The sequence below is a fragment of the Saccopteryx leptura genome, chromosome 2, assembly GCF_036850995.1.
Source record: "Saccopteryx leptura isolate mSacLep1 chromosome 2, mSacLep1_pri_phased_curated, whole genome shotgun sequence".
Taxonomy (NCBI): Eukaryota; Metazoa; Chordata; class Mammalia; order Chiroptera; family Emballonuridae; genus Saccopteryx; species Saccopteryx leptura.
Genome location: NC_089504.1, coordinates 30,692,618 through 30,705,423, shown reverse-complemented (window position 1 = coordinate 30,705,423; position 12,806 = coordinate 30,692,618). Strand labels below are relative to the sequence as shown.

Genomic DNA, 12,806 nt, shown 5'->3' with positions numbered 1-12,806 from the left:
CTATGAACAAATCCCTATGCACACTGCATATGTCTTATTTTAAAGTAAAAAAAACAAAATGGGAACAAATACAATATGTAAAATAAAGAACAAGTAAATTTAAATCAACAAACTGACCAGTATTTTAATGGGAACTATGGGCCTGCTTCTGGCTAATGAGATGGTCAATGAGCTCCTCTCACTGACCACCAACGAAAGAGGTGCCCCTTTCGGAAGTGTGGTGGGGGCCGGATAAATGGCCTCAGGGCGCCGCATGTGGCCCGCGGGGGCCGTAGTTTGGGGACCCCTGCAGTAGGGCTCCTAAAGCCCCTCAGCTCTGGTTCCCCATCTGCACACCTTCTCTTTCCCTGCCATCATGGCTTCTTTCTTCTCCTTTCTCTGCAAAACTCTCTTCTTCTTCAGCACTCTGCATTCTCTCTCTCTTTCCCTCTGCCAACATGGCATCTTTCTCCTCTTTTCCTTCTTCTCTCTTTTCAAAACTTTCTGGCATGAAAACCTCTCCTCCAGCAAACAGTAGCAAAACAATAGCCCTTCCCAAGCAGAAAGGTAATTTGCAATTTCTCAGACCACATATGCCTGGCGCTGCCCAGCTCCCAATGCAAACTATAAGCGAGCAAACATAAAAATCATATTTTACAAACTTATTTGACCAACATGTATCTAACATATTTGTGGAAGAAAATGTGCTCTTTCAGGTTGGTCATGTTCAGGATCATCTTTTTAGATTTAATCATCCAAATGCTAGTATAAGGTACAAAGGGAATCAGTGAGGTGTAGACCGGCGGAAGGCAGTCATAGCAGTATGCAGGATGCAACATACATTAAACTATCTTTTCCTTTGACTGAATGTCTGTTCTTGAACTCCTAAAATACAATTTCATAATCTTTCACATGCAAGAAAAACATGTCAGCACTTGTGATATGGCCAGAAGAAAATTCTGTCATTTGTCTGTGACCAGATGAATTAGCCCTACTGAAAATCATTTCTGGGTGCTAACTAAGTTATGGCTCCTCTTCATTTGTCATTCTCTGACTACGTTGTGACCTATCCAAAGACTTCATGTAAACGTTATTTACTGCTTTGCTACAGATCACTCATGGGCGTAAGGGCTACATCAGAGGTTGTAAAACATGTCTCTGGCAGTGCCATCTGCTAATGGCATCATTTAACCCAAGCTTAACATTTGCACACTACATCAATTGAGGGGAATGATTAAATAAATTCCTTTTATACAAAGATGACAAGCTCCCGGGCCAAATACGTCACTAATAAACAACCTCTGCTACTCCCCATAGACTACTGGAAGGAAATGTGAAATCCAGGAACAGAAGCCAATATTGAAGGACACTTTTTAAGATCATTTAACTGGGCTTATTACCTGTTTGAGGATCTATTGATACAAATATGAGTAGAAGGGGCAAAAATGAGGTGAGGGCAATGTATGAAGGAGTAGGAAAAAGTATTCATGCTGCTGACCCTTTAGCAGGAACTATCCAGTATTTCTACTGTAGAGAAGGGTCACTTGATGATGACTTCTCTCTTCTGTGAGTGCTTTAGGAGAAGAAATATTACTCGAGTATCAAAGAGAAGTAAAGATCTAGGAATTTTTATTTTTCTGGTCCATCCCACCCAGGACTTTAAACTGGGTGGAAAGTTGGGCTAGAGTGCCCTCTAATGTCCTTTCCACTGGTTATTAAAGTGCTGTTCAGCTTTTGACTTAAAAGCATGAAAAAAACAATTTTCCAGTTCATGATTTGGGAAGATTTCCAACAAAGTAATAAAGAATAAACTTAAACTGCCACTTATTTACTTTTCCTTCCCGCAAGGGAAATTCTCACAATTTCTGAGTAGGTTTAGATATGTGTTGGATACAAGGAGCACAGAGAAATAGAGAAGTCACATTGTCTTCAATTCAAAGGTAATTTCAATGTAAAAAAAAAAGATGCATATGTAGCATTTGCAATGTGGTGAGTGCTAAGTGCAATCTCATTTGCAATGTGGTGAGTGCTAAGTGCAATCTCTCCTGGTAATGAATGGCAAACCAAGCCCACCTTGCTGGGTTCATTTTAACCTTTGTCTATGTCATATGACTTTCTGTTCCAGAAACCATCAGTGTCTCTCTAGTTTTCTGATCTCAGGTGAAGCTCCATGGAAATTCCAACTAAAAACTTTCATATCCCAGTTCTTTTTCTTTTCCTCTCTAGTTCTTGAATATATTTGACTTTAATTTTTCTTTCTTTATTTGTTTAGCCTAACTGCTATTCTGTGATTAGCTTTTCAGTGCCATACCACTATCACATTATGTATTCAGGATGTCCCAGGAGCTAGGAAAATTTTTTTAAGAGATTCAGACCTAGGGATATTTATTATGTCTCTTACAGAAACATTCAAATTCTTGAGGCATCAACCAACGAACAAGAGGAAAGATCACATGCAACATGAAGTAATCATATGCCCAGAACCTTTGCCAGGCATTTTATTTTTATGGATAATTGGTCTTATGAGAAATGGAATGGGCAGTAGACGGTATCTAAATCTTGCAAAGCTTTAAGCTTCAGTAACTCAACTAGCATACATTTAATGCTCTACTTCTTTGCAGGGGAGAAGGAAAACTAATTCTGTAAACCAAGAAATGAGGTAAAAAAGGAGTGTGAAAGATGGGAAGCTCTTTAAATAGAGAAAAAATGGTCATCCAAAAATATTAAAATCAGAAAAGGTACAGGATATATGGAGAAATCAATTCTATTTGACTGAATGAACTTTTACAATCTCATTGGGAGATCCTATCCGGAGATTATTAGCTAAGAATAGCTGACCTTATCATTTCAATAAAAACTACATATATGTAACAAAATTATAAGCAATATATAGAGACTGCCTCTTTTGATTATAATGTTTTCTCTTTTGTAAATTTTATGAAAAAGTAAACATGGTCATAAGTACTCTAATATGAACCTAATTTCCCAATACTTGGCACTTTTGATCCTGGATTTCTATCTTATATTGATATAGGTAAAGTTTTCAGAAATACTGATTTAAATCAAATTTAAGACTTAAGGCCATAGATTGTAATTTCTGGAAATCAGCAACAGTTCCACTCCAAATTGCAGAGACAAATAAATAGTGTTAAAGAAGCCACTCTGTCTAGAACCAAGTAAAAATACAAGGAAAAATATGGGTCCTGAGGATACTTGAGGAGAAACAAAAGAATGCAATTCTGGGAACCATGAAGAAAGACCTTTCAATCTCTTTGTGGGGTCAGTTGCAATGTGAGTTCAGGGTTACGTGAAAGGATGTCAAGAAAGATATTCTTGCCGTTTTTCTCTCTCTCATCTATAAATAAGGTAAAAAAGAGCAGGACTTTTTGTTTGTTTGTTTTTTTGTTTCTTGTTTGGTTTTGTTTTAAATTCCAACCTGTAGTTGGAAGCAGATTGTGTCTGTAACAATGAAAATAAAGTTACTAGAATTTGAAATTGGTTTTATGGCAGGAATAAAAAACCTAAAAGGGTCTTAGGACCTGTGACAAACTTTAATCACTGCTATTTAAAAAAAATACATGATACATGAAGAATTTTTAAAAAAAATTGTTTTGTGTTTGGATATATAATTTTTTATACACCAATTATTCATATGTATGTGTATGGCCAGCAGTCACTGCTATTGTGGCCATGCAGGTTCTCAATATATTCAGGCAGATGGCAAGGAAACAGTGGAGCCAAAAAATGGTGGGCCATTCCTTTATCAAAGTCTTGCACTGGCCGACGAGCAAACACACAGGGAAGACTGCTTCCCTCTCATTCAGAGCTCCCAAACCCTGACTGAATTCTCCAGTTCCACAACCAGGAGAATCTTCTCCGGTTCCTCCTAGAATCAAAGACCTCCACAAGCCTCAGTAGGGCTCCCAAAGCCCTTCAGCTCTGGTTCCACATCTGCATACCTTCTATCTCTCTGCAAAACTAGCTCTGCATTCTTTCCACTCTTCCTGCAAAAATCTACCTTGGCCCACAAAGACCCCTCCTCCAGCAAACATTAGCAAAACAATGGTCTCTCCCAAGCAGGAATACAATCTGCAATTTGCAATCAACTGCCCTGCTGAGGGTAAATACACATGTGGCTGCTCAGTACCATTTTTTAACAATAAAAGTGAGTAAACTCAAAAAATACATATTCTACAAACTCATTTGTCCAACACTGTGCATCTTTAAATAGTTTAAGTATATAGATGATAAACTTAATAAGTATATTATGCAATTACATGTTACTTTTATTCAGCTTCTTTACTTGTTCTTTCAATCATTCATTAAGTTTTTATAAAATTTCCTACATGCGCTAGATTAAGACACATGTTTTAACTGAATATTTTAAAGCAAAGTATTTTAAGGGCAAATATTTTAAAGCAAAGTATATGTAGATGTATTCATTTTGCAATTTAAGCTTTCCCTTAAATCATTTTGGTTGCTTGAGATGCAAGATTGACAACTCTGAAATTCTTGTTCAGATATACCCTATTCATAAAACTTGGATCATGGCAAAGAATAAAGAATTTATGCTTCAGAGTCTAATAGAGGAATGCCTGAATACACACTTGTCAAAATTATGGGAGATGTGGTATGTGTAGCCCATGGTACACTACAGATATTACTAAGTGATAGAATTTATTGCTGTTTGAATTTCTTTGGAGGTGGACATTTGCTCAGATCAGCAGATTGAATAAATGTGTGTGTGCATGTAGACATTTGAATTTTCCCACTCTCATGTTCAGTCACAACAAAACAAAATAAGAGTTAATTAACATAAATAAACTAAGTTATCTCACATTATGTCACACAGCATCAGCAGATTATATTGAAAATAAAACTTTCAAGCAATTTCACTTTCTGAAACACCCATTCTCATCATTCATGTCTTTGGATACACTTGGAAGAATTTTAATCATACAGTCCTTCTAAGGTTTCTATTCTATGTCCAACTTATTAGCTTATGCTCTGGTTCTTTGATAAATGAAAGAACTCTTTTCCAGAATTAACCCTTATCTGGAATCTGAACTCATTCTTTTGTTTGGAAGTCAGCATAACATCTACATCACAGCTTTAGTTTTAGCACATTTGTGTCCATCACTGACATTATTTTTTATTTTACTGATTTTTTTTCCTTCAGTCAAAGACAGTCAAACCCCAGGAAAACATCACTTTTTGTTCTCTTCCCTCAAACCAAGGTCAGAAGGAAGGACAATCTACTTTCAATATTAGAATCTGAGAGCAAGTTGTTTTCTGGAGTTCTTAAAGAAAAAAAGAAAAAGCATGTTATTACTTATACTAGTTGTGAATTTTTAGTCTTTATATGAATGATATAATGGACTAAGAGTTACTTTTAATTATTGTTTTTCGCACCAGGATCATTTGTTTCTTCTGCTGTCATAGATATAAAGAATGACTCGTCAATCTAATATGCCTACGCTTGTAATAAAAAAAAATTAGCTACACAAAAATATATTTTTGGCATTTAAACTTACCACTTTTTGATGACTTCCTACATCATTTTCCCCTTTTATTCACACTTATTTTTTTCACCATTTTGATTTTTTGTATCTTTGAAGCCTTGATGCACTTACTGTCTCATATTCACTGATCTTTATTTCCATGGACAAAATACATCCTTCTGCAACCTTCTGCACTACCTTCATTTGTTATTCATTCAGTATGCATTGTATTATTCTAATCTGAATCATGTTTAACTTCTTGTAGCAGATACAGTGTGTTTGCTAAATTAGATCCTTGGGGGAATGTACAATAGTTTGAAAAATAAAACTGACTAATATGACCTTCTTTGAATCTCCTCAGGCCAATAATTTTCAGCTTTATTAGACACCATTCCCTTAAAAAGAAGTTTTACTATCTGAAGTTAAGGCTACAGACTATCTAGCTTATCTGCCTCCTAAAAAAATCAACACAATGTCTTAAATGTGAGTCAGAAGAGATAAAAGGAAACAAGTTATAATAAAATAAAATAATTTGCACTTTAATGCATAAATGCTGAGTATTATTATTCTAGAAAACACAGTGAAGCAGTCAGATGCTCAATCTGAGCAGAGTTACTTGGAATCCAACAATTAGAAACACGGACTTATATTGATGAGTTGCATTAAATTGGTTAGTTCTAATGCACAAGTAACTAACACATAGGTACATTAATATACATGTAACACTGCTGAACAACTCTTAAAGAAATCATGAACAACATCAATAGAAAGAGTGCAAAAGACTTTTTATTAGGTAGTCACCTTCTTTGGATATCTGCTTTCATGATTACCTCTTATTTGAGTATCCCTCTGCATTGATGATTCCCAGGCTGTTGGTTTTACTGTTTCATGGCACACTACACATCTCTATTTCTTTCACAAATATCATACAGAGGACCCGAGAATTTGGCTATAAATGCAAACTTATTTCTTCTCTTAGTAAATCCATGTGCCTTCTCATTGGGTCAAGAACAGAACACAGGTATGAGCAAGTTTGGCTAAGGCCAAGCTGCTTCTTAGAAGCACCTGTTTTCAACACATTTCTGTTGAAAGCAGAGTATAAAGGCTGGGGTAGATAAGGAGGAGTGGGAAAAGGTACAGTGATATCATTTCTTTCAATTAGATTTAGTGTCCTTACTTGAGCACCTTGTACTGACCCCCAAAATGCTCTGTAGTTAAAATATTATTCCATTTTGAATCTGCTCATGTAAAAATAAAATGTTCTCTGAAAATGGCCAAATATGACAACTGATATAAGCAAGTATGGGCATTTAAAAAACAATAAGTGGCATTATGAGATTTTAAATAAAGTCACACAAAACAATCAGGAAAGGAGTGGGGAAGGAAGTGTTCAGTACAATCTGGACGACCTTTCTTTCTTCCCTCACTTAGAAAGATAGACCATTCAAATCTTTGCTACCTCCCTAAGTATCTTCTTAAATGTTCTTCCAAGAAACTCTCCAAAATGCACTTAACTTCACACCAAGGCACTGAATTGTCTCACCTTACCCCGTTAAAGTTAATTGTATAAAAAATCAGTTTTTAAGACTCCAAGATAAGTAGAAAGAAAAATTTGATTGTTTTACTAAAAGCCAGAGTAAGACTTTTTTTTTTTTTAAAGAGGCATCACTTTTGCAAAAGTAACAAGTTAGGCTACCACTATTCCTTTATCTAGGCAGTTTCTTTTTTATTCAAAAAAATTAAACTCTGTATACATATGGTGTAAGGTCGGTGGATAATGGGGGATGGTCACTTGGGGAACTCAGACCCGGGAATTTTGGCTGGGACCGCCCACAGCCGAGTGTGCCAAAAGAAACTTCCCAGGAGTTTTTTGGAAAAAAGCGACCATCTGCCAGCCAGTGAGATTTCACCATGTCATATTAGCTTGACCACTCTAGGGACCCTTTAAATATCTTTCATGCGGGTCACATCTTGCAACTCCCCTAGCCTCTGTTTCCGGGGCCAGGGAACCTCGTCGGGTAGGAAGCACTCTGTATTCAATAAAGCTTTTCATTATTCCACACTTCTTGGTTCCAGCCCCTTCCTTCTTTCTCAGCAGGGAAAAATACCTTACATTTTGGTGGCAAAACCATGGAGGAGTTGAAGTCTGCAAGGACGGCTCCTCTTCCCTTCCCCTCCAAGAAAGAACCAGGATCTCCGACCTTCCACCCACTTCGGTGCACAGTGCGGTAAGTCCCCTGTCTCCAGCCTCCCCTCAGTTCTTTCCGCCAAGACTACCTGTCTGAAATCGTAGCTACGTCAGGGACCTCTTTCCATCCGAGTACATGTGGAGATGTCCTGAGCACATCCACTTTACCTTATCCATTCATGGCCAGAGTTTGAGTTTTGGGATGCCAGTTCTCAACTCTGATCACTCCAAGGACTGAGGGTGGCCATGGGGGCACAGAAAAATCCCTCCCAAAAGAAGAAGAAACTTTTCTTCTTCTCCACTGTGGCCAGGCCACAGAACCCACTGGATTAGCCTCCTGAAGGAACTTTCGGTTTTAACACCCTCACCAATTTAACTATCGCCAAAATAGCTGGCAACTGATTGGAGATCTCTTACATTCATGGCTTCTAGTTATCTGCATGCCCATCCTTAATCTCTGTGCCACCTGTTCCACCATGCAGGCCCTTTTTTTGGCCAGAGAAACCTCACCTAAAACCTCCACTCCTGATCTTTCCTTCTCTGCAGACTCCCAACTCTCTCCCCCTCCTGCCTGACCCCTGGGGCACCCCTCTCTCTGGACTTCTCTCTGGTCTCTCTGCAGACCACTTTCACTTGGGTATCTTCCCTCTGAGAACCCCCTCCCCTCCCTTCACAAAATCCTGTTTCTTATTCATCTGCAAATACCATTCTCTCTTTCTCCTCCCCTGCTGGACAGGGGCCCCTCCCTTCTCCACTGTGTTCTTAAGCCCCTCCTCCATTAGGCCATTCTCCACCTACTATTGGCTCTTACACCTCTTTGCAGGACCCCAAGGTCCAACCCCAATTTTTTTGATTTTTTTTTCTGAAGCTGGAAACAGGGAGAGACAGACAGACTCCCACATGCGCCCGACCGGGATCCACCCAGCACACCCACTAGGGGCGATGCTCTGCCCACCAGGGGGCGATGCTCTGCCCCTGAGGGGCGTCGCTCTGCTGTGACCAGAGCCACTCTAGCACCTGGGGCAGAGGCCAAGGAGCCATCCCCAGCTCCCGGGCCATCTTTGCTCCAATGTAGCCTTGGCTGCGGGAGGGGAAGAGAGAGACAGAGAGGAAGGAGGGGGGGTGGAGAAGCAAATGGGTGCTTCTCCTGTGTGCCCTGGCCAGGAATCGAACCCGGGTCCCCCGCATGCCAGGCCGACGCTCTACCGCTGAGCCAACCGGCCAGGGCCCTCAATTTTTTTACAGGGAGTTCTGGCCCTGTCCTGCCTTTGGCTCCAGCGTTTCCTGCCAAATCTGGGTGCCAGCCTCCCCACGAGCCCCCCTCCTCTTATTTCCAACCCCCAAACCCGTATCCGAAACCTGTGGACATGTCATTTCAATAGTAGAAACAGGCCAAGGTTGTTCGCCAGGCCCACGTGCAGCAGAAGGTAACGCTCCAAACCCAGGCTCTTGTGACAACCCTGAGACCTGCAGAGCAACAGAGGCAAGGCACAAGAAGTGCCTGACTCAAGTCCAAGCTGCAAAGAAAATCCCCACCAGAAGCTTGCTTTAAGTGTGGCAAGCAGGATCACTGGTCCCAGCAGGGCTCCTGCCTGCAGCTGCCCACTGAGCCCTGCCCTGACTGCAAGCAGTCTGGTCATTGGTGGAGCAATTGCCCCTTTGGGCAACAGGCTTTTCCTCAGTGCCTCTACATGGAGGACAAGCCGCCCGAATGGGAAGGCCAAGCTAGCAAGACGGGCCCATCGCTCAAACTCCTGGGACTGATGCCCTGGCCTCGGAGACCCCCATCAGCCTCACCAACCCCCCGGGTAATGCCACTGGAATGGGTAAGTCCATCTCATTTCTTGTGGACACGGGGGCTACCTTCTCTGTTTTGCCATCACACTCTGGACCTCTAATTCCGTCACAGGTCTCAGTTATAAGAATGGATGGGACACCTTCCTTTCCCCTTTTTAAGCCAATCCTGACATGCAGTTTTGCCTCAAGCTTGCCTCCATACAGGACCACTGGCAGTTGGAACCACTGGTCTCCATCCATCCCCAGCTCATCAAAAGGCTGGACCTGGCCCTGGCCGGTTGGCTCAGTGGTAGAGTGTTGGCTTCGCGTGCAGGAGTCCCGGGTTCGATTCCCAGCCAGGGCACACAGGAGAGGCACCCATCTGCTTCTCCCCCCCTCCCCCCCTCCTTCCTCTGTCTCTCTCTTCCCCTCCCGTAGCCAAGGCTCCATTGGAGCAAAGTTGGCCCAGGCGCTGAGGATAGCTCTATGGCCTCTGCCTCAGGTGCTAGAATGGCTCTGGTTGCAACAGAGCAGTGCCCCAGATGGGCAGAGCATTGCCCCCTGGTGGGCATGCCGAGTGGATCCCAGTCGGGCGCATGCGGGAGTCCGTCTGACTGCCTCCCCGTTTCCAACTTCAGGAAAAAAAAAAAAGGCTGGACCCTGCAAATCTCCCTATTACTCCTCTTTTAAAAAAATCTTTACAGGACCGCATCTGTGAAGTTTCTCAACTCACAGCCAAACAGATGTTCCTCCTGACACCCCTCAAAACCACCACCAGCTAATCTCCCCTCCCCATGATGCCCCTAATCAGCAGGAAGTAGCCAGACAAATACACAGCTCCCCTATTCTATTTAACACAAAAGGTCAGAATGTAAGGTCAGTGGATAATGGGGGATGGTCACATGGGGAACCCAGAACCGGGAATTTTGGCTAGGACCTCCCACAGCCAAGTGCACCAAAAGAAACTTCCCAGGAGTTTTTTGGAAATAAGCAACCATCTGCCAACCAGTGAGATTTCACCATGTCATATTAGCTTGACCACCCTAGGGACCCTTTAAATATCCCTCATGCGGGTCACACCTTGCGACTCCCCTAGCCTCTGTCCCTGGAGCCAGGGAAACTCGTTGGGCGGGAAGTGCTCTGTATTCAATAAAGCCTTTTATTATTCCACACTTTGTGGCTCCGGCCCCCTCCTTCTTTCTCAGTGGGGAAAAATACCTTACATATGGTACAAAGTTCAAGCATAATATTTGCAAAAAATCCCCAAATGTGTACCCTGAGCAAAAGATTTTTAGAGAGAGAAAGCCTCTTTCATTGTACCACATCTTAAGTTGGTAGTTTTCAAAGTTCAGAGGGTGGCAGTGATATATAATTGATGCCAAACTATTTGCTCATGGGTGTGGCAGGATCCAATGAGGGACAAAAAATTTATTCTGCACATAACACTGAGCAGTAACCACCAGGAGAAGAAGAGGAAGAGGAAGAAAAAGGAGAAGAGAGTAGTACTAACAGAGAGACAGAGCTAGCAGTTCTGAGAGTAGATAGGGGTAAGGGGACATGAGGGTTGGGAGTGTGTAAGAGAGAAAAAGCTTGAAACCCAGACGTTCAAGCATGCGGTCATCACACAGCACAGAACAGGTGCTCGCATTCAGCCCACCGCAATCGCACAAAGTGTTGCTGTAGTAAACTGGAGATTTCTTAAGAAAGCTTGCAGTTTCTAGGGAACAGCCAACTTGCCAACCCCTAACCCAGGAATCTGTCTGCTGTTGCGAGGAGCCTCCTGTGGCCTCTCACAGAGAGGTTATAGCTCCTGACTTCTCTGACTTCTTGCTCTTGAACCAAGTTGCTATGTGCTTCGGGAGCTGTGGGTTTTTTTTTTTGTTGTTGTTGTTTTTTGCCTGCAATTGTTTTGTGCCTCCTTGGTGGGTTTTCTTCATTTGGTTCATGTTGGCTCTTGTCTGAGATTCTTGGTATTGAAAATCAGCCTTCGACTCTGTGATCTTTTTCTCTAATGATCTTTCTGATGTAGCATCTCCTTCAGAGTGACCACCTCTTCCTTCAGTTGGGCAATGATGACAAGGCCGTCAGTGCCTGGGGAGTCCAGAGCCAGGTCTGGGGAAAAGCTGTCTCCACTGGTTGTGATCCGCTCAAACATGATTATTTTTCTTCCTTTGGAATTTCGTTTTGAATTGAAGACGTGGAAAGTGCTTTCTGGCTGTTGTAATGGCTGCCACTACTCACTGGATGGCACTGCTCCTTCTCCTGGTGGTGGTGGCCGGGGAAGTGCCTCTCAGGGGCTTTCTCTGCTCTTGTCCCCAGACCCGTGGGTGAAGGTGTGCATGGGCTAGCAGAGCATTTCCCATCTACCTTCCACCTGTCCTGCTTCCTGTCAAACGCACACCGCTGCTTGCACTGTTCACCAGACTAAGCTGGCCCCCACTTCCAGGCGCTGGCATTCATTGCCAAAAAATGCAATTACGTTGTAATACTGACAGGGTGTGGGCATTCTATACAACTGCACTTGCACATTCAGAGTGCATTTCATGCTTAATGAATTGGTGTCACTCTCCTGCTGGGGCTCCGTCCTACATTAGGTGCACTTTACAACAGTGTGCCAGCTGACATCCTTTACACAGCGGCTGCCCCTGAGACAGCGCCCCAAGGGGAAGCGCTGGTGGCACTTGGTGCAGGGGTCGAGAGCTGTCATGTCTGGCCTGGGCCCTGCTCCCTGCCCTGCTGGCCTGACAGTTTGAGCACAACCTGGCAGAGGCCGGGGTGGCCGCAGGCTTTGGGCCTAATCAAAATTTAAATGTCCTTTTTGAATACAGAAAACAGAATATAGAAAGTTCGTAAGTATTGGAGCAATGTAAATATTTGCTACATTCAAAGTAGAAATGAAATATATATTATAATTTAAAACAATCACTAATTTTTTTAGTGTATACTCATTTAAAGAGCTTTCAGAGGGTAATACCAGTAAATACACCTTTGGAACAATAAGGGGTCACATAGAGTCAGAAATTAGTGGTTTTCCAAGAAAACAATGCAAACATTTTTTATTTTTATTTGTAGAAATACAATCCATTAAACTCCATAGAACGTAAGTACCTTCAATTATTTTCTTTTAGTATCCCAAATTAATTTCATTATTCTAAGTATCTATTTTCCATTTAAATAATAAAATCTTCATTTACATGACAGTGTTGTAGGCACATAGAGTGACAAAGCCACAGTACTTTTAGTAAATGCTTTAATAATCAAATGCATACTGAAAAGCTTCTATTGAATTCCTCTATCCATGCTCCTAATTGATTCAATGCTGTTATATGCCAAGGAAGCTCTTGTGTTATAATTTAAATAAA

At 41.8% G+C, this 12,806-nt stretch overlaps 1 non-coding gene and 1 pseudogene across 1 annotated transcript; one reads left to right on the top strand and one right to left on the bottom strand.

Annotated features, from left to right (window-relative positions):
• The first annotated feature begins 9,732 nt into the window (after positions 1-9,732).
• TRNAA-CGC (transfer RNA alanine (anticodon CGC)) lies at positions 9,733-9,808 on the top strand. The gene has a single exon. It is a non-coding gene; the product is annotated as a tRNA-Ala (tRNA).
• A 1,426-nt stretch (positions 9,809-11,234) lies between these two features.
• On the bottom strand, positions 11,235-12,151 carry LOC136391265 (protein FAM76A pseudogene; annotated as a pseudogene).
• Positions 12,152-12,806: the final 655 nt, after the last annotated feature.